A 24,723-nucleotide genomic window follows, 5' to 3' on the forward strand; every position below is an offset into this window, starting at 1 on the left:
ACACTCTCTCTCTCTTTCTCAGCAAATTTTTCCATGAAGGTCGGGTGATAAGGAATGGTCCAATTACTTGGAGCGTTCCCATTAAAGCAGTGTTGCGTACAGGCTATCTGACTATACTCATACTTCCTCATTAAAAATCACACAACACCAGTTTATAGTCGAACGGGTTTACTTGGAAGCATTAGCTTTCGGAATGCTGCTCCTTCGTCCGTGTCACAGTTACCTGATGAAGGAGCAGCGCTCTGAAAGCTAGTGCTTCCAAATAAACTTGTTGGACTATAACCTGGTGCTGTGTGATTTTTAAGTTTGTCCACCCAAGTCCAATACTATGCAGCCACATTATGGCTACCATCGTACTTCCTTGGTACACTCCTTAAGCCCCACTAATGCCCTTTTCAAAATGTTCTCAACCCTGACTTACCTGAAGAAATGGCACCCAGAAGTGTGGGTGCTTCACAATCATTCAGGCAGGCCACTAACCTCTAGATGGTAATGAGTATTCCCTTTCCTGCCTGTTCTTTTGGAGGCATAAGCACCATTGTACTCCTGTTCAATGGTGAACCTCAGAAATCTCAGACAGTGCAGAGAAACTGAACATTTCTGGCAATTCTAAAATAGGTAAAAATGTCTTTCCCACTCCAGTTGACAGTTAATGGCGTCCCTCTTACTTCAACAAGTTGTATTTCACTGGCTACACATTGACAACACAAGGACGTAGGAATCACATTGAATTAACAAATCTAGATACTTTGTTACATGCAATCCAATTCCAAGGATTAAACAAAAATCACTAATTAAAATTATACAATTAATTACATGAGATCTGACTCTGCACTCTGTGTTTCCTCATTTGCAGTAGAAATGGAAGAACTTTAAACTGAATACTCTACCAAACATTTTGCATTCGAGTATTAATTGTTTGCATAACAACAGTCAATTTACTTCAAAAGTAACTTGTTGACAATGAAGCATTTTGGGACATTTAGCAGCCAATCAAAGGTTCTTACTGGACATTTTGAGTCTGTTTAAGAAATAATAGTGCAGGCTACTCCTGTAAGATGTACACTGACATTGCAGTCAGACAAATGGCTATAATTAGTAGTGGTGATCTCCTTAACAATAGCTTCATTGCTCATTCCTTGTAGTTTTGTGCTTTCCCCTCCAGCTTTATCTGATTGTTTGTTCACAGGATGTAGGTGTTATTGACTGGGCCCAGCTTGTATCTCCACGCTTCAGGCTCTCTGCCTGGATTCCTAATGAAGGGCTTTTGCCCTCCTGCTCATCGGATGCTGCCTGACCTGCTGTGCTTTTCCAGCAGCGCTCTAATCTAGACTCTGATTTCTAGTATCTGCAGTCCTCACTTTTGCTCATCTTATTGAGTGGCAAATGGAGTTTATATTGGATAAATTTAAACAAAGGCAAGATTTATACAATTAAAAGTAGGGCCTTGGGCAATGTTGTAGAGCACAGAGACCTAAGGGTTCAAGTACATGATTCTTTGAAGTTTGAGCCACAGGTGGATGGGTAATTAAGAAGGTGTTTAGCATTGCTCAGATCTTTGAGAAAAGGAGTTGGAGTTGTACAGGAAGTTGGTGAGGTCTCCTCTGGGAGTACTGTGTGCAGTTCTATTCACGTAGTTATAGGAATGATGTTATTAAGTTGAAGAGGGTTCAGAAGAAATTTGCCAGGATAGGAAGGGGCGAATTATGAGGAGAGGCCTGATAGACTGGGACCTTTTTCAACGGAGCGTAAGAGCTTAAAGGGTAACCTTATAGAGGTTTATGAAATAATGAGAGGTATAGATAAGGCGAATGGCAAGTGCCTTTTCCCTAGGGCGGGGGATATCAAGACTAGGGGGTATACTTTTAAGATGAGAGGAAAATGATTTAAAAAATACATGAGGGGTAATTTGTTTAGCACATGAAGTGGTTCATGTCTGAAAGGAACTTCTAGAGGTAGTGGTGGATGTTTTTACAATTTCAACATTTGAAAGACATTTTGATAAGTACATGAATAAGAAATATTTAGAGGGATATGGGCCAAGCACAGGCAGGTTCGGCTAGTTTAGTTTGGGATTATAGCTGGCGTGGACTGATTCGACTGAAGGGTCTGTTTCCATGCTGTATGATTCTATGATTCTCTGCAGTCCATGTGGTTTATGTACACTCAAAGTGCTGTTATGGAGGGAGGACTAAATATTTGACCCAGTGACATTGTGGAAGTGGCGATTCAGTTCCAAGTCAAGAATGGTATGTGGCTTGAAGGGCAACTTATAAATGGTGGTATTCCCGTGTATCTGCTGCCCTTGTCCTTCCAGTTGGTCGAGGTTGTGGGTTTGGAAAGTATTACTGAAGAAGTCTTAGTGAGTTAAGGGTGGCACGGTGACTCAGTGGTTAGCACTGCTGCCTCACAGCACCAGGGTCCCAGCTTCAACTCCAGCCCTCGGTCAACTATCTGTGTGGAGCTTGCACATTCTCCCTGTGTCTGCGTGGGTTTCCTCTGGGTGCTCTGGTTTCCTCCCACAGTCCAAAGGTGTGCAGGTTAGGTGCATTGGCCATTCTAGATTGCCCATAGTGTTAGGGAAATGGGTCTGCGTGGGTTGCTCTTTGGAGGGTCAGTGTGGACTTGTTGGGCCGAAGGGCCTGTTTCCACACTGTAGGGATTCTAAAAAAAAAGTTAGTTTCAAATCAAAATGTTATAAGTTTTATTCCAGAATATCTACATACTCTGATGTATCAGCATATAGTATTGAGGAGGTTCTGTCTTTCAGATAAGCTGTTAAGCCAAGTTTCTGTCAGCTCTCTCAGATGGCTTTAAATAATCTCTGACACTATTTGAAGAAGACGAAGGGGGATTCCTTTGTTTCCTCAACTTTAAAGCAAATTATTTGGTCATTTATCTTATTGCTGGCTGGAAACTATTTGAGTGCAAATGATTATGTTTTGCAGCAGGGAAACGCAGATACTCCATTCACCGTAACACATTAGAATGTTCTGAGATTGTGCTAGGTGCTGCATCAATGCAAATTGGTTTTCTTTACTTTATGAGTTAATGGGGCTTGGATCAACTTTGTAACAAACTGTGAGCTATAACATTTCACAAACTGACTCGTCTGGAATTAATACAGCTTTTTAAAGCCTGAACATTGAGGTTTATTTTAAACATATGCTAGTTCACTTTGTTTTGTAGATAGCTCAGATAGCACTGAGGGAGGTCCTTTGGTTGATTGTACATGTGCCAACCCTTTGAAGGAGTTGTAATTAATCCTGTTCCAATGAGGCAATAGGCTAGATGCTGTTAAGGAGGAACAAATAAATACATGAGGGAGAAAGATATACAGTAGAAGGTTATCCTGCTAAACTTAAGACTTATCAAATAAAGCAGTTCATGACCAGAGGATGCCTGAACGAACTTGTACTTTGACTTGAGAGAAATATTTTGTTAATTTATTTCCTGTGTGGGCCCCAGTGAGCTGGGAGATAATGGTGGAAAAGGGCCTTTGAGGTATCAAACTAACATGCCAGTGCAAAGGTTCAAGCTATTAACTGTTATTCTGGGAAAGTGATAACTTTAGTACAAGTAAAAACGTTATCAAACTATTGCTTAAAGTTTGTTTGTGGGCACACCTGTAATAAACTGGCAAATTACCAATTCGGTCAGCAACTTGACATTGTTTTTCCAATTTCTTTCCCAGTGAGAGTTTCTATGGAGCTTGTATCAATTGTGGTCTAATAGCCACAATTTTGAAAAGGGCTCTTTACATTAGAGTTACATTGAACTGAATGTTCAAAAACATGCTTGCTTCTCCCGGAATTAGGTTTGGACATAGAAGAGCTCTTATAAATCATTTAAGTGATATTGAATCATTTAAAGAGAAACATTTTGACTTCTTTTAGATCTTGTGGCTCAGTGGGTAGACTTGCACCTCTGAAACCTTAACTTCAAATCCCATGACAAGACTCAATTTGTTTAAAGAGGAGTGCTTATTGCAAAATGTCACATCTGGTGGGATTTTATGGAAAAATTCATATTTTGCTACTTAAAAGCAATATACAATCTGCGTTATAACACAATCATTTGGATAGGTACATGAATAGGAAAGGTTTGGAGGGATATGAGCCAGGAGCAGGCAGGTGGGACTAGTTTAGTTTGGTGTTATGTTCAGCATGGACTGGTTGGACTGAAGGGTCTGTCTCGGTGCTGTATGACTTTGTATCGTCAAGGCAGACAAGTAACTCCCTCCTTATCAACTACCTAAGGCTAGAAATAGTTTACTGAGACAAGACTTCTTTCTTAGGATGTGGGTATCACTAGATAGATCAGAATTTATCTCCCACCTCTAATTGCCCTGGTGTTGGGTGAGCTGCCCTCTTGTAGCTCTGCAATCTTTGAGATACGCACAGCACAGTCATAGAGATGTACAGCATGGAAACAGACCCTTCGGTCCAACCCATCCTGTCGACCAGATATCCCAACCCAATCTCGTCCCACCTGCCAGCACCCGGCCCATATCCTTCCAAAACCTTCCTATTCATCCAAATGCCTCCTAAATGTTGCAATTGTACCGGCCTCCACCATTTCCTCTGGCAGCTCATTCCATACACGTATCACCCTCTGTGTGAAAAGGTTGCTCCTTAGGTGTCTTTTATATCTTTCCCCTCTCACCCTAAACCTATGCCCTCTAGTTCTGGACTCCCCGACCCCAGAGAAAAGACTTTGCCTATTTACCCTGTCCATGCCCCTCATAATTTTGTAAACCTCTATAAGGTCACCCCTCAGCCTCTGATGCTCCAGGGAAAACAACCCCAGCCTGTTCAGCCTGCTCAGATGGGAACCACCCTCTGTGTAAAACATTTGCCCATCATTAATTTTTAAATCTCTCTCCTATCACTTTAAAAATGTGCCCCCACATCTTGAAATCCTCCATTCTATGGAAAAGACGCGTACTATTACCTCTATCTATACTGCTCATGATTTTATAAACTCCTATAAGGTCACCTCTCAAACTCCTACACTTCATGAAAATATTCCTGATCAGATTCTACCCCATGTTGCCATATTAGAGGGCAGAAATGATTGAGATGGTAGCTGGACATCACTTATCGATGTGCACAGATCCAAGGAGCTGAAAAGCCATCTGTGACGGCATACTGTTCTATAGATCTATCACGTGGGCTTCCATTTGATCTCAATAACAAGCAAGTGGTAAGTGCAACACGTTTAGATCTTTCTGGATATACGTCTTGGGTCACCCTATAAAGGAAGCCTACGCAAAAATAAATGATTAAGGGGTCAATTTGCATGCAAGACTGATTCTTATCAAGTATGTATGGTGGAACATTGTGGATACTAAAGGTCTGACATAAAATTTGTAAATGCTGTTGAAAGGCTGTTGTAAATTCTGATGTGACAGGGTAAGTGTAGAGAATTTATGATTTGAACATAGTATGAGTTTTCTTAACTTTTATGTCCAATATTTATTCTCTCTTTACTACTTCTGCCAAATTGCATCACCTCAAAGGTCTCTGTATTAAATTTGATTTGTACAGTACAGCATATGCCACAATTTTACAATTATCAGTATAGACCACACACATTATAATCTAATCTATTCCATTATTCATTTTTATTTAAGTTTATATTGCGGTTAGTAACTCAACAAAATTTCTCTTGTTTTCTTATTAAGGTTCCATCTCCCTGATTCTGAGGACTGAAGGATAATATGCATTTGTATAGTGCCTTTTAAGATTACTAGGTGTGCCGTAGCATTTTACGACTGATGAATTACTTTATGGAAGTGCAGGCACGGTTGTCGTGTAGGAAACACAACAGTCACTTCCCATAAAGAACTGTCTGATAATAACCAGAGAATCTGTTTTGGTGAAGTTGATATTTTCTCTTCATTCATGAGATATTGGCTTCACTGGTTAGGCCAGTATTGATTTCCCATCCATGATTGACCAGAGGACAGTTAAGGGTCAACCACATTGCTGTGGGTCTGGAGCCATATGTAGGCCCTAGCCAGTAAGGATAGCAGATTTGGTACCTTAAATGATATTAGTGAACTAGATACTTCCTTAATGAAATTCACAACTGTTACATGGTTGCTGTTAAGGTGCTGTACAAATGCAAATTTTTCCTTTAATCCTCAGAATCAGGTAGCTGGAATCTTAATGAGAAAACAAGAGAAATGTTCTGTCAGATTTTGCTTTCCTGAATTCTGCCATGGTGGGATTGAAACCCAAGTGCCCAAAGCCGTATCCTGGGATTCTGGATTACTAGTCCAGTGTCGGTGCCAAGCCACCTGCTTTAGTAAAGGGTTAGTTGATCAGGACAGCAGGGATAAGACTTCTCAATGTTGGATGCAAACCAAGGAAGGCAAGCATAATCAATGTGATGGTGGAAGGTCCAAGGTCTTGAACCTCCGATACATCATTTGGAAAGCTAAACATTCGACAGACTGTCTTTTAGGGTGTCAGCAGCTCCAGAGATGTTCCAGAAGTGCATCGGCTGAAGACTTGGAAGGTTCACAAGGAGTTGTAAACATTTTAGATGACATGATGTGGAGGAGCCGGTGTTGGACTGGTGTGGACAAAGTTAAAAATCACACAACACCAGGTTATAGACTATAACCTGGTGCTGTGTGATTTTTAACATTATAGACAACATCCTCATTTGGGGAGCAAGCACAGAAAGATATGTAGATAAGGAAGTGCTAAGAAGACTGCCAACACTCCAGGTAGAGAGGTCACAATGGCCCAAATGGGATGTGTCCTAGATTTCTGAGAGACTTGAGGGAGCAAATTGCGGAGCTGTTGACTGAAATTTTCCAGGTGGCTCTGAACACAGGATTAGTCCCGGGGTTTGGGGGGGGGGAGCGGGGAGGAGAGAGAGAGAGAGAGCTGGAGGATTGCAAATGTGACACTGTTGTTTAAAATGGGACAAAGGATAACCCACAACACTACAGAACCGTCAGCTTGACATCAATAGTGGGAAAACTGATGGAGCGTTAGAATTTAGGATAAGGCAAACAGGGAAAAATAAGCTATGGCTGGACAGTCAACATGGCTTAGTCAAGGGCAAGTCATGTCTGACAAATGTAATTGTGTTCTTTGAAGAGGTGACGCAGGCAGTAGATGAGGGTAGTGCTGTAGATGTTGTACATTGGGACTTTTAGAAAGCATTTGATATGGTGTCACATGTCAAGTGGGTTAGCATATTAGAAATGTTTGGGGTTGCATGTATTAGAACTTGGCTAAAAGATAGGAAACAGAAAATAGTGTTGTCATGTGCGGGTCAAATATCAGGTGGCATGCAGAGCAGCTGCGGACTGGCAGTGCCCAAGTGTGCCATGGGCTTTTGAAGACATTGATATGGAGAATGTTGGTCTTTTGGTGGATATCTGCTGAATGGTTAGCTGTTGAGGAAATAGTTTGTGTAAGATTTGGCAGAAATCAAATGTGAGAGATATCATAGGGATGCAGTAGGTAATGAATATGGCAGGTTTGGTAAGATACATTGGGAAAACTCATTAGACCTTGAATTGACTCATTCTCCAAAAAAACTCAACTCTACTTGGATTTAGCTGAAGGAACATAAGATTAGAAGTTATTGAGTTGGGATTGAAAAGATAGGCAATGTGTATAGCATGGATATTCAGGGATTTAATGGGAGCAGTTGGAATTTCATCCAACTACCAGAGGGTGTGGTATCATTCCATTTGCAGACCGGTAAATTCCAATGGATTTCTACAAGTTATTGCAGTGGGGTAATTGGGCTGATTGAAACCACTGTATTGGTGCTAATGCTTTTGGAATGTTCTAAGGTGTTTTGCATTTTAATAAAGTGATGCCATCCTCTTTACTTGAAAGACGGACTGAGATGGACTACACCCTGATTCAATTTTGGAAGAGACAGATATATTTCAAAACACTGTGGATGCTGGAGACACTCAGCAGATCTGGCTGCACCTTTGGAGAGAGAAACAGAGTTTACATTTCGAGTCCAATGTAATGCTTCTCCAGAACTTCAAACTCTGACATGCTTTTAGTAGAGTGTTAGGTTTAAATACAGACTTGCGTTTCAGGCATTGTTGTTAAGCATTGATTTTTTCAAAATCTGAAAATAAGGGTTTACATATTTTGAGTGCTAACCAGATGGATTGCTTACACGAGACCAAAGATTACCTACTTACCCCAATATGTGCTGGTGGAGTTGTCAATTGTGGTTGGAGGTATTTCCGTAGCACTAATTGTGTTATGTTCTGACTACACGGCACCTCTAACTATTATTGCGTTTACCTTCAAAAATCCCTTTGATGAATCCAAGCTAAGATTGTGGTGTGTAACTGTAGGTGCTTCAAAGGCCAAGCCCGGTCTAATTTGTGTGATCTACCGAGTGTGGTTGGAGATCAGGTACAGATCAACTCTGACTGAAGTTCCCTATTCAGAATTTTTAACTTTATTCAAACCTTTAGCCAGTGTCTATAGAGATAGATTAGAGATGGAAGACTATTAAAAACATAGAATGGAAAGCCTTTACTCCAGTGTAATTCTGGCTGAAGTTATAGATTGCATTTTGGAAGCCTTTAGGACTATAATTTGGAACAGGTAGAATAGCAGTACGTTGCTCCTCTTGCTACCAGCTGTAAAAACACTATCATATGAGTTAGTAGTTTTGTTGTCAGGGTTGGAGGGTTTGAGCCATAGGGAGATGCTGAATTGGCTTGGGCTGTTTTCCCTGGAGCGTCGGAGGCTGAGAGGTGACCTTATCGAAGTTTATAAAATCACGAGGGGCATGGATAGGGTGAGTAGCCAAGGTGTTTTTCCCATGATAGAGGAGCCCAAAGCTAGAAGCCATGGGTTTAAAGTGAGAGGGAAATGATTTAAATGGAACTCAAGGACCAAACCTTTTAGGCTGTAGGTGGTGTGTGTACGGAATGTGCTGCCAGAGGAAGTGGTGGAGGCTGGTACAATTACGGCATTTAAAAGGCATTCATATGGGTACCTCAATAGGAAACGTTTAGAGGGATTTAGGCCAAATGCTGGTAAATGGGACGAGATTAATTTAGGATATCTGGTCGGTATGGATGAGTTGGATGGAAGGGCCTGTTTTTATGCTGTACAGCTCTGTAACCACTGTTAGTTACGACAGCTATCTGAGTATTGTTCATTTATCTGTTAGTTTTCAGTGCACGTTATGAGTTATCCTCCCCTCCCTGATTTCCCTTCTTCATCTGTTTGTGGGTGGCCTCCTGATTGATGGAAACTTTTACATACCAGCTGCTGACATATATATGCTTACGGATATATAGCTACAAACAATCTAATCTTGTTCTGCTGTACCTTCTGCTTGAGCTAATGATCAGAGAGCATGTGTGTTCTGCATGGAACCTGCTCAGATGACAATTGAGCAAAAGCTGGCAAAGAAATGTTTAATTGACAATATTGCCAAAAATAAAGCTATTTTACTTTTGGGTGTTAACAAAGCATGAAGCAAACTAACAAAAGTATAATTGCCATGTGAGCTAAGGTTTTTTTTCTATATTTTGTCTCAGTGTATTTGTTAAGAACCTTTGCAGAATATTTTAAGCCAGCAGACAAGGGCTATTTCTAATTGATCTGGTAACGTATAATAAAATGAGTCACTTAATTAGTGTTACTTTAGAGTTGATCGTTATCCACTCCCCACCCGAGGAGTCAGTTACACAATCATTTATGTGCTTCAGTCTCTAGTGAGAAAAGGAATTTTACAATGTACACCCATTGATGCTATAATCTCTCATCAGATTAATGAGTACCTCTTATGGTTCAGATGCATCATATCATCACTTTGACTGTCTCCAAGCATTTTCTTCAATTTTTGAACCATACCTTCAATAAGCCACAGGGAAAAAACCTGTTCTGTTGAGTCAACCACCCCTCTCCCCCACTGCCGGCTATGCAAAATCTTCAGGAATTTGTAGTAGGCAACAGGGTGTAACTCTTTGACAGACACAAACATCTTTCCATATCCTCTAATGGTAGCTCACAAAGACTAGCAGCCATCCAGAGAACTGCAACAGTCTGTGTATGATATTGACCTGATGAAGGGCTTAGACCTGAAACGTCGATTCTGCTGCTCCTCGGATGCTGCCTGACTTGTTGTGCTTTTCCAGCACCACATTCTCGACTCTGATCGCCAGCATCTGCAGACCTCACTTTCACGCTGTGTATGATATTGACCAATCTGCAGAGAAGAGCACAACCTGATCTTAATATCAGTGCCTAAATCAGGGCCATATCAGATATTAAAACTGACAAGAACAGAACTACACATGATCTTAGCCAAAAGGCCGAATATCAGCCTCCTTGAGACACTGCCTCATGGCAATGAGAAGCACGATAAAATGCTCATTAGCTAATGAAATAACTACCAGTATCCCATCACCAAGTGACGCTTTTTTTTACACGTGCTCTGACATGCCAACTCAAAGCCAGACTCTGAATCTCCTGTTTATTTATTTATTTTTTTAAAAACTCCCACACTACTGCCTAACTGCGGTAGTGCTTATTTTTCCCCAGTACCCATGGTGTGTGTGTGCAGGTGTGAGACACAGTGAAAGACACAATGTGCACAAATCTTTATTCAATTTCCACCACCAGGAAGATAGGAAAACACTCGGGTGGCCAGTGACAAACACTGCCCTTCACATCAAAGGGCAGTGCTGTGTGATCAAAACAGTGAAGGGGAGGGTAGGGACTAAATCAAAATAGAGTTGGAGGGAGAAATAATGCACTCCACTCCCTGCGGCGCCCACCTCTCCCTGAACAACTCCAGGGTGTTGGTGGACACCGTGTGCTCCTTCTCCAAGGACACCCGGGCTCTAATGTAACCGCGGAAGAGGGGCAGGCAGTCGGCCCTTACGACCCCCTCCACGGCCCGCTACCTGGACCTGTTGATGGCCAGTTTGGCCAGGCCCAGGAGCAGACCCACGAGGAGGTCTTCAGACCTGCCCTCCCTCCTCCGTACCAGGTGCCCGAAGATCAGGAGCGTGGGACTGAAGTGCAACCAAAAGCAGAGGAGGAAGTTTTTAAGAAAATCAAAAAGGGAGTGCAAACGCCCACACCCAATATACACGTGGTCCACGGATTCCACAGTGCCACAGGAATCTCCTGTTTAATTTTCTTTTTCAAAACAGTGAACCTCCTATTTATTTTTTTTTCTTTTCTCTTTTTTCTCTTTTTTCTTTTTTTTCCTTTAACCCCCACACTACCACCTAAATGCGGTAGTGCTTATTTTATCCCTAGCACCCATGGTGTGTGGGCGCAGGTGTGAGACACAGTGAAAGACACAAAGTGCACCAATCTTTATTCAATTTCCACCACCAGGAAGATAGGAAAACACCCGGGTGGCCAGTGACAAACATTGCCCTTCACATCAAAGGACAGTGCTGTGTGATCAAAACAGTGGGGGGGGGGAGGGTAGGGACTAAATCAAAATAGAGTTGGAGGGAGAAATGATGCACTCCACTCCCTGCGGCGCCCACCTCTCCCTGAACAACTCCAGGGTGTTGGTCGACACCGCGTGCTCCTTCTCCAAGGACACCCGGGCTCTAACGTAACCGCGGAAGCGGGGCAGGCAGTCGGCCCTAACGACCCCCTCCACGGTCCGCTACCTGGACCTGTTGATGGCCAGTTTGGCCAGGCCCAGGAGCAGACCCACGAGGAGGTCTTCAGACTTGCCCTCCCTCCTCCGTACCAGGTGCCCGAAGATCAGGAGCGTGGGACTGAAGTGCAACCAAAAGCAGAGGAGGAAGTTTTTAAGAAAATCAAAAAGGGAGTGCAAACGCCCACACCCAATATACACGTGGTCCACGGATTCCACAGTGCCACAGGAATCTCCTGTTTATTTTTTTTTCTTTTTTTTTTATTTTAACCCCCACACTACCACCTAAGTGTGGTAGTGCTTATTTTATCCCCAGCACCCATGGTGTGTGTGTGCAGGTGTGAGACACAGTGGAAGAGGAATCTCCTGTTTATACGTCAGCCAGGGCTCCCTGATTGGTCAAGGTGAGCAATCCCAATCAAGGAGCTCATAATCAGTGAGATCCACCTGGTCCTTGTTCCAATCACTAAAGCTATCCCTCATGATTAGATCACTTACAGTGTGGAAACAGGCCCTTCGGCCCAACAAGTCCACATTGATCCTCCAAAGAGCAACCCACCCAAACCCATTCCTCTACATTTACCCCGTCACCTAACACTATGGGCAATTTAACCTGCACATTTTTGGATTGTGGGAGGAAACCAGAGCACCCAGAGGAAACCCACGCTGACACGGGGAGAATGTGCAAACTCCACAGTTGCCTGAGGCGGGAATTGAACCCAGGTCTGTGGCGCTGTGAGGCAGCAGTGCTAACGAATGTGCCACCGGTGCGGCCCTCTTTCATCTTAGAAATAGATGGACGGCTTATTGCACAACTGTTTCCAACCCACTGCCTTTAGCACCTCACTGGCTGACTAAGGCCAGAACTTTCATGCGGATTTAGATCTTCTCCACCCTGTATGTATCATTCTTGTGGTGGAGGCTGTGATTTGGAGCGGATACTGATTTGCATATCAATACTTCACAGGGATAACAGCACTTGGTAAAGTCCAATTGCCTTTGGCCAGGTTGGTTTACACATGTGGGAGGCCCAAACTATGACCTTGCATGTTTTAGGCTTGGTCATGGAAGGCCTAAAAGCTGCTCGAATTCTTTGGGGGAGAGTTGAGTGCCCTTTTGAATATGGTCCTGGGACACCTCTGAAAGGGACTAGCTGCCCTTTGGAATCCCTACAGTGTGGAAACAGGCCATTCGGCCCAACAAGCCTACATCGATCCTCTGAAGAACATCCCACCCGGACTCATCCCCCTGCTCTATCCTTGTAGCCCTGCATTTCCCATGGCCAACCGACCTAACATATACATCTTTGGACTGTGGAAGGAAATCAGAGCACGCGGAGGAAACTCACGAGGAGAATGTGGGTTAGGTTTGGCAAAAACGGACATGAATGTTATGCTAAAGTGCATATACTCAATTGAACTGTCAAGTTTGTTAGCTCCCTCAAGAGAGTTGTGAACGAAAGCTGGTAAAAGAAGTTGTTACCATGACCATCATAAGGAGTTGTCAAGCTATTCAAAGCAAAATATTGCTTGGCATGGTGGCTCAGTGCTTAGCACTGCTGCCTCACAGCACCATGGACCTGGGTTCGATTCCAGCCTTGGGCAATAGACAATGGGTGCAGGAATAGGCCATGAGAGTAGGGCAACTGTCTGTGTGGACTTTGTACATTCTCCCCATGTCTGTGTGGGTTTCTGCTGGGTGCTCCGTTTCCTCCTGCAGTCTAAAGATGTGCAGGTTAGGTGAATTGGCCAGAACTAAATTACCCATAGTGGTCTGGGTAACAAAATCTGCAGAGAGTTGTGGTGGACTTGTTGGGCCAAATGGCTTGTTTCCACACTGTAAGGATTCTATGATTAAAAGGCTGCTTGATAGTTTACTTTGTCTGATGATATAAGCCTGGGGCAACCATCCCATGTTATGTGCTGCATTACAGTTTTCCCAACCTTAAGGTATCACTGTGCTGTACCTGTAAACTAATAGTTTTATTGTCAGTTCCTAATGGAGTGTGACTATGAATTTCAAAGTTTGCTTTTGTAAGAAAGTAAAGGCAATGAATAGGATTTTATTAACAAAAGTGTATTTTTTCAAATATATAATGGATTTATCAATGGACACTTCGGAACTTTATTTAATTTTTGTACAGTTGCTGAGTTCTGCCCAGTGGTGGATACTTGCTGAGTTGGCATGAGACATGTAAGGGCAAAAGGTGGGGACTTGCTTTGGCACTAAATGTTGGCATTGGGCTATAAGGGGTCATGGGTACAGAGACATTGCCCTGCATGAGCAGTATGAGGGTACACTGGGGGTGGGTAGAGATGGAGCGCGCAAAATGAGGGGATGGGTGAGGCGGGGATGTTTTTTTTTCCTTTATTGTTTTCCTTCATGGCTTTAATAAGCTGCTGCAGCATCACTGCTGGCCTTCCCCACAGCCCGTGGAATTAAGGTACTTGCTCACAATTCCTTTTGGCCATTGGCGATGTTATCACATCATTGTCGGATGAGGTAATTTTGTACCCAGTCAGCTGAACTTTCTGAGTTTAAATTTCTTCTTTCAGAATCTTTTGGTGCTGGGTTTCTTCCCTCATGGATGAAGGGAAATATAGATCAGGCTATGGAGGTCTGATTATCATTTCTCTCTTCCCGATGCTGTGACAAAACAGCAATGCTAAACAAATCCAGAAGCTGGTGCTTGGCAGTTTTCTTTTCACCCAATGGCACCTGGTGCCAGCTAGTCTCTCAACAGTATTAGTTCCAGTTTCTCCAATAGCTCCATGCTCTTCTATCCCATTTTGCTTAAACTGCTCTCAAATCCAGGTTGAGAAACACAAGCTGGAGAAAAGAGTAATCAACAAAATGACAACTACTGCAGAGTTGATTAGCAGCTTGTTAGCAAATCCGGAAAAGGGAGACTGCAAAAAAGACCTTGAGCTTTCAGTTGTCTGCCACTTCAACACCTCACCTTGTTTCCCTGGCTAACATCTCTGTCTCAGGCGTGCTGCAGTGCTCCAGTGAAGCTCAGAGCAAGCTGGAAGAACAGCACCTCATTGCCCACTTGGGGATCCTGCAGCCTTCCGGACTCAATATTGTGTTCAACAACTTTAGGGCTTGAGATCTCTCACGTTCTTAGCCCAGTCCCCACACATACTAACCCCTGTTATCACACAGTCTGCTATTACATACAGCCCATTGTTCGGCACTCACCTCCTAGCCAGATTATTATCCAATCCTTTGTCTGTCCAATTGTTCTTTGAGTCATGCGGCCACTATGGGCAATTTAGCATGGTCAATTCACCTAACCTGCACCTCTTTGAATTGTGTGAGGAAACCGGAGCACCCGGAGGAAATCCACGCAGAGACAATGTGCAAATTCCACACAGACTGTCACCCGAGGCTGGAATCGACCTTGGGTCCCTGGCGCTGTGAGGCAACAGTGCTAACCACTGAGCCACCGTGCTGCCCCAGAAACATAGTGGAAAAAAAGCCCTAGCAGACCACGGTCAAAACCTAATGTAACTGCTGGAGTCAGTTCACCAGGTAAACCTGAAGATTAGTGAATTCACGTATTGAGACTTTACCTGGATACTGACAAGATGAGAACTATAGCAAAGAACTAGCAACCAACAAACGTGAGAGTGGTGCAACAATTTGTTGGATTCACAAATGGAATTAACGTAATTCTTGCCTAATTTGTCTTCAGAGTGCGAACTGCTACCCAAGCTCGCTGCTAAGATGTTCAGTGGCACTCGGACACAGAATATGAAGCAGCTTTCATTAGAATCAAGCAACTTAAGACAACAATGCAAGAGCTGAGCCTTGGAGAGCCAGATAGAGTGCAGAAGGATATCTAAGATTACTAGGAGATCTTGATCAATTGGGTCAATGTGCTGAGGAGTGGCAGATGGAGTTTAAATTGGATAAATTGCATTTTGGTAAAACAAACAAGGGCAGGACTTATATAATTAAAAGTAGAGCTTTGGGTGTGTTGTAGAACAGAGAGACCTAGGGGTTTATATACATAATTCTTTATAGCTTGTGTCACTTATAGGAGAAAGTGAGGTCTGCAGATGCTGGAGATCAAAGTTGAAACTTTATTGCTGGAACAGCACAGCAGGTCAGGCAGCATCCAGGGAACAGGAGATTCGACGTTTCGGGCACAGGCCCTTCTTCAGGAATGAGCAGAGAGTGTTCAGCAGGAGAAGATAAAAGGTAGGGAGGAGGGACTTGGAGGAGGGGCGTTGGAAATGTGATAGGTGGAAAGAGGTCAAGGTGAGGGTGATAGGTCGGAGTAGGATGGAGGCGGAGAGGTCAAGAAGAAGACTGCAGGTCAGGAAGGCGGTGCCGGGCTGGAGGGATTCGGCTGAGACAAGGTGGGGGGAGGGGGGATGAAGAAACTGGTGAAGTCCAAGTTCATCCCCTGTGGTTGGAGGGTTCCCAGTCGGAAGATAAGACGCTCCTCCTCCGACCGTCGCGTTGTTGTGGTTTGGCGGTGGATGAGTCCAATGACCTGCATATCCTCGGTGGAGTGGGAGGGGGAGTTGAAATGCTGTGCTACAGGGTGGTTGGATTGGTTCGTCCGGGTGGCCCAGAGGTGCTCTCTGAATCGCTCCGCAAGTAGGCGGCCTGTCTCCCCAATATAGAGGAGGCCACACCGGCTGCAGCGGATGCAGTAGATGATGTGGGTGGAGGTGCAGGTGAATCTGTGGCGGATATGGAAGTTTCCTTTGGGGCCTTGGAGAGAAGTGAGGGGGGAGGTGTGGGCGCAAGTGTTGCACCTCCTGCGGTTGCAAGGGAAGGTGCCGGGAGTGGAGGTTGGGTCGGTGGGGATGTGGATCTGACAAGGGAGTCGCGGAGGGAGTGGTCTCTACGGAAAGCTGATAGGGGAGGGGAGGGAAATATATCCTTGGTGCTGGGGTCCGTTTGGAGGTGGCGGAAGTGACGGCGGATGATGTGCTGTACATGGAGATTGGTGGGGTGGTAGGTGAGGACCAGTGGGGTTCTGTCCTGGTGGCGGTTGGAGGGGCGGGGCTCAAGGGCGGAGGAGCGGGAAGTGGAGGAGATGCGGTGGAGGGCACCGTCGACCACGTCGGGGGGGAAATTGCGGTCCTTGAAGAAGGAGGCCATCTGTGTTGTACGTATTTTGAACTGGTCTTCCTGGGAGCAGATGCAGCGGAGACGAAGGAATTGGGAGAATGGGATGGCGTTTTTACAGGGGGCAGGATGGGAGGAGGTGTAGTCCAGGTAGCTATGGGAGTCGGTTGGTTTGTAGTAGATGTCCGTGTTGATTCGGTCGCCTGAGATAGAAACAGAAAGGTCTAGGAAGGGGAGGGAGGAGTCCGAGACTGTCCAGGTGAATTTGAGGTCGGGGTGGAAGGTGTTAGTGTAGTGGATGAACTGTTCAACCTCCTCGTGGGAGCACGAGGTAGCGCCGATACAGTCATCAATGTAGCGAAGGAAAAGATGGGGGGTGGGGCCAGTGTAGTTGCGGAAGATGGATTGTTCCACATACCCTACGAAGAGGCAGGCATAGCTGGGGCCCATGCGGGTGCCCATGGCTACTCCTTTTGTTTGGAGAAAGTGGGAGGATTGGAAAGAAAAGTTGTTCAGGGTGAGGACCAGTTCGGTCAGTCGAAGGAGGGTGTCGGTGGAAGGGTACTGGGTGGTACGGCGGGAAAGGAAGAAACGGAGTGCTTTGAGTCCTTCGTGATGGGGGATGGAGGTGTACAGGGACTGGATGTCCATGGTGAAGATGAGGCGTTGGGGACCGGGGAAGCGGAAATCCTGGAGGAGGTGGAGGGCGTGGGTGGTGTCACGAACGTAGGTGGGGAGTTCTTGGACTAATGGGGACAGGACGGTGTCGAGGTATGCCGAGATGAGTTCGGTTGGGCAGGAGCAGGCTGAGACGATGGGTCGTCCGGGGCAGTCAGGTTTGTGGATTTTGGGCAGGAGGTAGAAACGGGCGGTGCGGGGTTGTGGGACTATGAGGTTGGAGGCGGTGGATGGGAGGTCCCCTGAGGTGATGAGGTTATGGATGGTCTGGGAGATGATGGTTTGGTGGTGGGGGGTGGGGTCATGGTCAAGGGGACGGTAGGAGGAGGTATCTGCGAGCTGGATAGACTTATAGACAGATTGGTTAAGAAGTCATTTAGCATGCTTGCTTCCATTGCTCAGACCTTTGACAATAGGAACTGGGATGTCATGTTGCGGTTGTGCAGGACGTTGTGAGGCCTCTTCTGGAGTACTGTGTGCAGTTCTGGTCACCCTGTTATAGGAAGCATACTATTAAACTGGAGAGGGTTCTGATAAAATTCATCAGGATGGTGCCAGCAATGAAAAGTTTGAGTTATAAGGAGAGGCTGTGTAGTGATTGTTAACCTGGGCCAATCCCAATCAAGGATCTCATAGTTAATAAGATCTACCCAGTTCTAACCACTACATAGCCTGGCCGAACAATTTAAACAGAGGATTCAGAAGCTCTTTAGTTCAGGGGACTGACTCCAAGCTGGCTGGCCACAGCCAGTGTACTATGCACCTATACAACCATCTGACAAAGGAGCAGCGCTTTGAAAGCTAGTGCTTCCTAATAAAACTGTTGGATGATAACCTGGTGTTGTGTGACTTTTAACTTTGTCCATCCCATTGTGGCACAGTGGTTGGGTGGCACAGTGGTACAGTGGTTAGCACTGCTGCCTCACAACGCCAGAGACCCGGGTTCAATTCCCGCCTCAGGCGACTGACTGTGTGGAGTTCGCACATTCTCCCCGTGTCGTGTGGGTTTCCTCTGGGTGCTCCGGTTTCCTCCCACAGTCCAAAAATGTGCAGGTTAGGTGAATTGACCATGCTAAATTGCCCGTAGTGTTAGGCGAAGGGGTAAATGTAGGGGAATGGGTGTGGGTGGGTTGTGCTTTGACGGGTCGAAGTGGACTTGTTGGGCCGAAGGGCCTGTTTCCACACTGTAAGTAATCTAATTTCCAACACCTGCTCCTGCACATCCTGACTACCTGTAAATAAAGGGGGATTTGGTGATGGGATACCAGCCTCTGTGCAGTTATTTCAAGCTGGATAGGTTGTGATATTTTTCACTGGAGCATTGATGGTTGAGGGGGTGACCTTATAGAGGTTTATAAAATCATGAGGGGGTATAAGGTTAATAGCAGGTGTCTTTTCCCTAAGGTGGGGGATTTCAAGACGAGAGGGCATATTTTTAAGGTGAGAGGAGAGAGAATTAAAAAAGACATGAGGAACATTTTTTTTTACACAGGGAGTGGTTTGTGTGTGGAATGAACTTCCAGAGGAAGTGGTGGATGTGAGTCCAGTTCCAACATTTAAAAGCATTTGGAAAAGTACATGAATAAGAAATGTTTGGAGAGGTATGGGCCAAATGCAAGCAGATGGGACTGGTTTAGTTTGGGATTACAGTCAGCATGGATTGGTAAGATCAAAGGTCTGTTTCAGTGCTGTAAGACTCTCTGACTACACAGCTTGCTGAAGTGGTAACTTGGGAGCTATGTATAACAGTTGTCACCTCACTCATATGTGATAACTGTGAATGATCAACTGTAAATTTACATTTAGTGAGCTTGCTCATGAGAAAAGAATGTTAATGAGAAAAGGCATTTTGTACTGAACGTCCATTATTATCTCTCATCGGATTACTGAGTACCTGATATTGTCCAGCTGCATTATATGAAGTTAAACATCTGAATAGATCTTTGTGTCTCAATGGGTAACTGAACTAATGGTGCAAATTACAAACTGGAATTGTTCTGAGCCCTCTAAAGACTGATAACTTTGAAAAAGTGATTTGAAATTTTAGTTATTAACTCAAAGAATGACCTGAGAAGACTTTACATGTTAAAACATTTACTGTAGCAAATAATGAAAGAAAGTATTGATTAAACATTATTTTCTTTTTATAAACTACTTATTCTTTTATTTCAAAATTTTACTTTATTCATAAAAATCCCTTTAGACACATACATAAATACCAAAGCAGTTTGGTTTTGTACAGTAACGTATGAAGAAACAAACAAATATTTGAGTTTGATTCTATCCAACAAACAAACCAAAGGAATTTCTTACTTGTACAAGGCTATACTTACTTTTATTAGAGGCACTGGGAGGGTCCAGTAACTGAGCGAACTCCCATTTACCTTCAGCAGAGAGATCTCAGTTGATGGTCTTTTCCCACTGTGCTTTGGCAGCAGCTGCTCCAAGCTTTAGTGCAGCCCTCAGCACATAGTCCTGGACCTTGGAATGTGCCAGTCTGCAACACTTGGTCGAGGTCAACTCCTAACTCTGGAAAACCAACACATTTTGGGCAGAAAGAGTATCTTTCTCCGATTTGGTGGTCCTTCAGTGTGCATTCCAAGGAACAGACTGCAGAACAACAAATGATAGAGAGTAATATCCTCCAACTGTATACTTATCACCCATCACACTTTTGATGGAAGTTCTGTCGTTTCACCAAACTGCTCATAATTACTGTTGTCTTCCTAATCTTCAATATTCCCACTTTGCCACATAGTACTTTGGTTGACTGTCTCCAGGCACTTTTCTCAGTTTTTGAACTGTACCTTAAATACACCAACAGGAGTAAAACCTCCTCCGCTGAGTTATTCTCCTGGCTATACAAAATCTCTTGGAATCTGCAGGATGTAACTCTTCAGCAGACACCAACTCCTTTCCACATCACTGACAAAGGCAAGCAACTTCTTTTTCTCTCTGCTAAAACCAGAGAACTGCAACAGTCCAACTGTAAGTCAACAGGGCGGTGGAGACCTGAACTCAGACTTTCTGGCTCAGAGGAAGGGGCATTACTGTTGCACCACAAAGGCCCTCAAGTACTTTATTGTAAACAGAGAAATGTGCTTATAACTGGAGGTGCTACTCTGTCATTGCAGACAGTTAATGAGAAAGTGCAACCACGCAGAGTGCAGAATGACTGCCAGTTCCTCAGTATCAACAATGGATCAGCAACAATAGTTATCTCAGGAAACAGCACTTGTCATTCCCTGGTGATAGAACATCATCCCAAGAATCAGCTGATTCCAGATGGACAGTAAACAGCAACATACACACGCATACCATTAGAAGACCTGCATAACTTAAAGATACTGTACCCAATGCATGGTCAGAAAGCAAAATAGGCTAATAACAACAAAATCTTATTCATAAAAGATCATTTTCTTTATTGACCATATTGAGTGGGTAATTTGTAACAGCAAATAAAAATGCATGCAATGAAAAGGAGGGATGTTCAGAGAAATTTATATCTACCTTGTATACTTTGACTTGTCATACCCTTGTGAGCTCTGTGCAGTTACTTCCAGTTTAAGTATTAGCTATTAAACCCACAGAATCACAGAAATGTTACGGTACTGAAGAAAGCCTTTCAGTCCATTGTGGCTAACCCCTAATTCTTCAAACAAGCATCATTACCTCGTGCCGATTGCCTGCCTTTTCCCTTGCACACCATTTCTATCCAAATAAACATCTAGTGCCCTTCATGAATGCCTCAATTGTATCTGCCTGCCACGCATTTCCAGGCAGCGCATTCCGCACCCTACTCACTTGCTGAGCAAAAATGTTTTCTTCTCAGCTTCTGTCTGTTTCTTTTGCAAATCATGTCAAATCTATGCCTTGTGGTTCTTCATCCTTTTACGAACAGGAACAGCTTTATCCGACCCACACTCTACCTAGATCCAAACTGATTTTGAAAACCACAGTCAGATCTCCACTTAGTTTTATTCTCTCCAATGTGAACAGTTCCAACTTCTTCAATCTATCCTCATCACTGGAATGTATCATCCCTGCAGCTATTATAAGTCACTTCTGCACTCTCTCCAATGTGTTTGGTCTTTCCTAGAATGTGGCACCTACAACTGCACACAATATTCCAGTTAATGTCTTCCAAGTATTTTGTGTAACTTTAACACTTCCTCTATGCCCCTATTAAAAATTCTGAGAACACTGAATCCTTTACTTACCGCTCTCTCCATCTGCCTTACCACCTTCAATGATCTGTGCACACAGACAACCAAGTCTCTCCACTCCTACATCCCCCTTTAGAAATGTACTCCCAATTTCACATTGTCTTTCAATGTTCTTCTGACCAAAGTGCATCACCTCACACTTCTCTGTGTTAAACTTCATCTGCCATCAATCCGCCCACTTCACCAACCTGTCAATGTCCCCCTGAAATTCTACATTGACCTCGTTACAGTTTGTAGTTCTTCCAAGTTTTGCATCATTACAAGTTTCATGCCATTTCACGACATGAAATATATATCAATACTCACTTATTAAATTTTGACATATCTTTTTTAATGTACTGATGTTATTACCTGGTAGAAAGTGAGAACTGCAGGTGCTGGAGATCAGAGTCCAGAGTGTGGTGCTGGAAAAGCACAGCTGGTCAGGCAGCACCCGAGGACCAGGAGAATCGACATTTTGAGCAGAAGCTCTTCATCAGGAATGTGTTATTGCCCGTTGTTTAAAATTAATCTGAAGGTGTGTTGCAGTCATTAACTTATCTTGGAGCAGTGGAGAGCTAGTGTAGAGCAGGCTGGAGGCTTGGAGTGGAGTGGGGATGATTGTTGGACTGGGGTCTGGCGCGAGCTGTCACATCACATGTGGAAGCCTTCTGGTGAGCTACCACAATGTAGTGTTTATTTGTAATTTGTTTATCTGACTGTAATGTCTATCCTTTTAATTATGTCATATTTCTGACTTCTACGATGCTTCATTGTAAAGTAATGCAACTATTTTTTCTTCCTTATTCACTTTTTGTATCTAAGATTTGTACCTAAGATGGCTTCATAAGAGACGACATTGCAAACTTTTCACTGTGCTCTTGTACTTCCATACTTGAGTACACGTGACAATAAAAGATATTCTATTCCATTCTAATTAGCAATTGCAATCTAATTAATATTATGGCTTGTACACAGCAATCTAGGTGATCATAATTCTATCAGTTTTAAAATAGTTATGGAACAGGATAGACCTGCTGATGTTTTAAAGTGGAGTGGGGCCAATTTTGACAGCATTATGCAAGAGCTTTCAAAAGTTGGTGGGAGAGGCTGTTCCCTGGAACAGAGATGGTTAGAAAGTGAGACAGTTTTAAAAATGAGATAACAAGAGTCCAGAGACAGTTTGTTCCTGTTAGTGTGAAAGGCAAGGCTGGCAGGTGTAGGGAATGCTGGATGATGAGAGAAATTGAGCCTCTGGTCAAGACAAGGAAGGAGGCATATGTCAGGTATAGACAGCGGAGATCGAATGAGGAGTGTAAGGGTAGTATGTTTATACTCAAGAGAGAAATCAGAGGGTAAAAGGGGGACATGAGATAACTTTAGCAAATAAGGTTAAGGAGAATTCAAAGAGATTCTATAAGACATTAAGGACGAAAGAGTAACAAGGGAGAGAATAGGGCCTCTTAAAGATCAGCAAGGAACTGTGTGGAACTGCAAAGATGGGTGAGATACTAAACAAGTATTTCATGCCAGTGTTTTCTGTGGAGAAGGATATGGAAGCTTGAGAACATGGAGAAATAAATAGTGATATCTTTAAAAGTGTCCACATTACAGATGAAGTGGTGCTGGAAGTCTTAAAACGCATACAGATGGATAGATCCCCAGGATCTGATCAGGTATATCCCAGTACTCTATCGGAAGCTAGGGAAGTGATTGCTGGGCCTCTTGCTGAGGTATTTGAATCATCGATAGTCACAGGTGAGGTGCCGGAAGACTGGAGGTTGGCTAATGTGGTGTTATTATTTAAGAAGGATGGTAAGGAGAAGCCAGGGAATGATGGACCAGTGAGCCTGACATCGGTGGTGGGTACATTGTTGGAGGGAATTCTGAGGGATAGGGTCTATTTGTGTTTGGAAAGGCAAGGACTGATTAGGAATACTCAATATAGCTTAGTGCATGGGAAATCATGTCTTATAACTTGATTGATTTTTTTTTAGAAGAGTGACAAAGAGGATTGGTGATGGCAGAGGATTGGTGATTGGATTGTAGACCGGCTAGCAAGATGAGATGGAATGCAGTTCAGGGAGAGCTAGCCATTTGGATTCAAAATTGGTTTGAAGGTAGAAGACAGAGGGTAGTGGTAGAGGGTTGTTTCTTGGACTGGAGGCCTCTGACCAGCAGTGTGCACAAGGATTGGTGCATGGATCCATTGCTTTCTGTCATTTATATAAAAGATTTGGATGTGAATAAAGGAGGTATGGTTAGTAAGACTGCAGATGATTGCAGCCCATAGCACAGTAGAGGGGTTGTTGTACACATTAGAATGTACCTAAGTTGGTTAAATCTCCTGGTCCTGACCAGACACATCCAAGAACATTGCAAGAGGTTAGAGAGGAAATTTTGGGGGCCCTGGCTGATATTTTTGCATCATTGTTAGCCATAGGTTAGGTCCCGGAAGACTGGACGGGAGCGAATGTTGTGCTATTATTCAAGAAGGGCTACAAAGAAAAAACTAGGAACTATAGACCAGTAAGCCTAGCATCTATGGTGGGTGAGTTACTTGAGAAGATTCTGAGAGATAAGATATGGATTTGGAAAGACAGGGTTTGATTAGGAATAGTCAACGTGGCTTTGTCAGTGGGAGATCATGCTTCACAAATTTGTTAGAGTTCTTTGATGAAGTGACCAGGAAGGTTGACGAGGGCAGGGCAGTAGATGTAGTCTACATGGATTTCAGTAAGGCCTTTGATAAGGTTCTACCTGGTAGACTGCTCTGGAAGGTTAGATCGCACGGAATGCTGAGGGAGCTGGCAAATTGGATACACAATTGGCTTGATGGTAAGAAGCAGAGGATAATAGTGGAAGAATGCTTGTCAGACTGGAAGCCCTGTGACTAGTGAAGTACCTCAGGGATCATTGCTGGGCCCACTACTGTTTGTTCTCTATATCAATGATTTGGATGACAATATACAAGGCATGAATAGTAAGTTTGCTGATGACACTAAAATAGGCAGTTTCGTGGACAGTGAGAAATTGCAGCAGGACCTTGATCAGCTGGGGAAGTGGGCTGAGAAATGGCAAATGGAGTTTAATATGGATAAGTGCG

General features: G+C 43.8%; 1 long non-coding RNA gene and 1 pseudogene across 2 annotated transcripts; both read right to left on the bottom strand.

Annotated features, from left to right (window-relative positions):
• Positions 1-2,918: 2,918 nt before the first annotated feature.
• On the bottom strand, positions 2,919-21,026 carry LOC148146632 (uncharacterized). Of its 2 annotated transcripts, none has more exons than XR_015760636.1 (3): positions 19,746-20,447; positions 10,082-10,227; positions 2,919-3,294 (listed from the first exon to the last, which is right to left on the bottom strand). It is a non-coding gene; the product is annotated as an uncharacterized LOC148146632 (long non-coding RNA). The 2 variants fall into 2 exon arrangements; XR_015760635.1 differs by lacking the exon at positions 2,919-3,294 and adding an exon at positions 20,923-21,026 and having other exon boundaries at positions 9,045-10,227; positions 19,746-20,022.
• On the bottom strand, positions 10,235-10,341 carry LOC122560928 (U2 spliceosomal RNA; annotated as a pseudogene).
• Positions 21,027-24,723: the final 3,697 nt, after the last annotated feature.

The sequence above is a fragment of the Chiloscyllium plagiosum genome, unplaced genomic scaffold, assembly GCF_037043375.1.
Source record: "Chiloscyllium plagiosum isolate Xiang-an unplaced genomic scaffold, Cpla_swu_hap1 HiC_scaffold_20, whole genome shotgun sequence".
Taxonomy (NCBI): Eukaryota; Metazoa; Chordata; class Chondrichthyes; order Orectolobiformes; family Hemiscylliidae; genus Chiloscyllium; species Chiloscyllium plagiosum.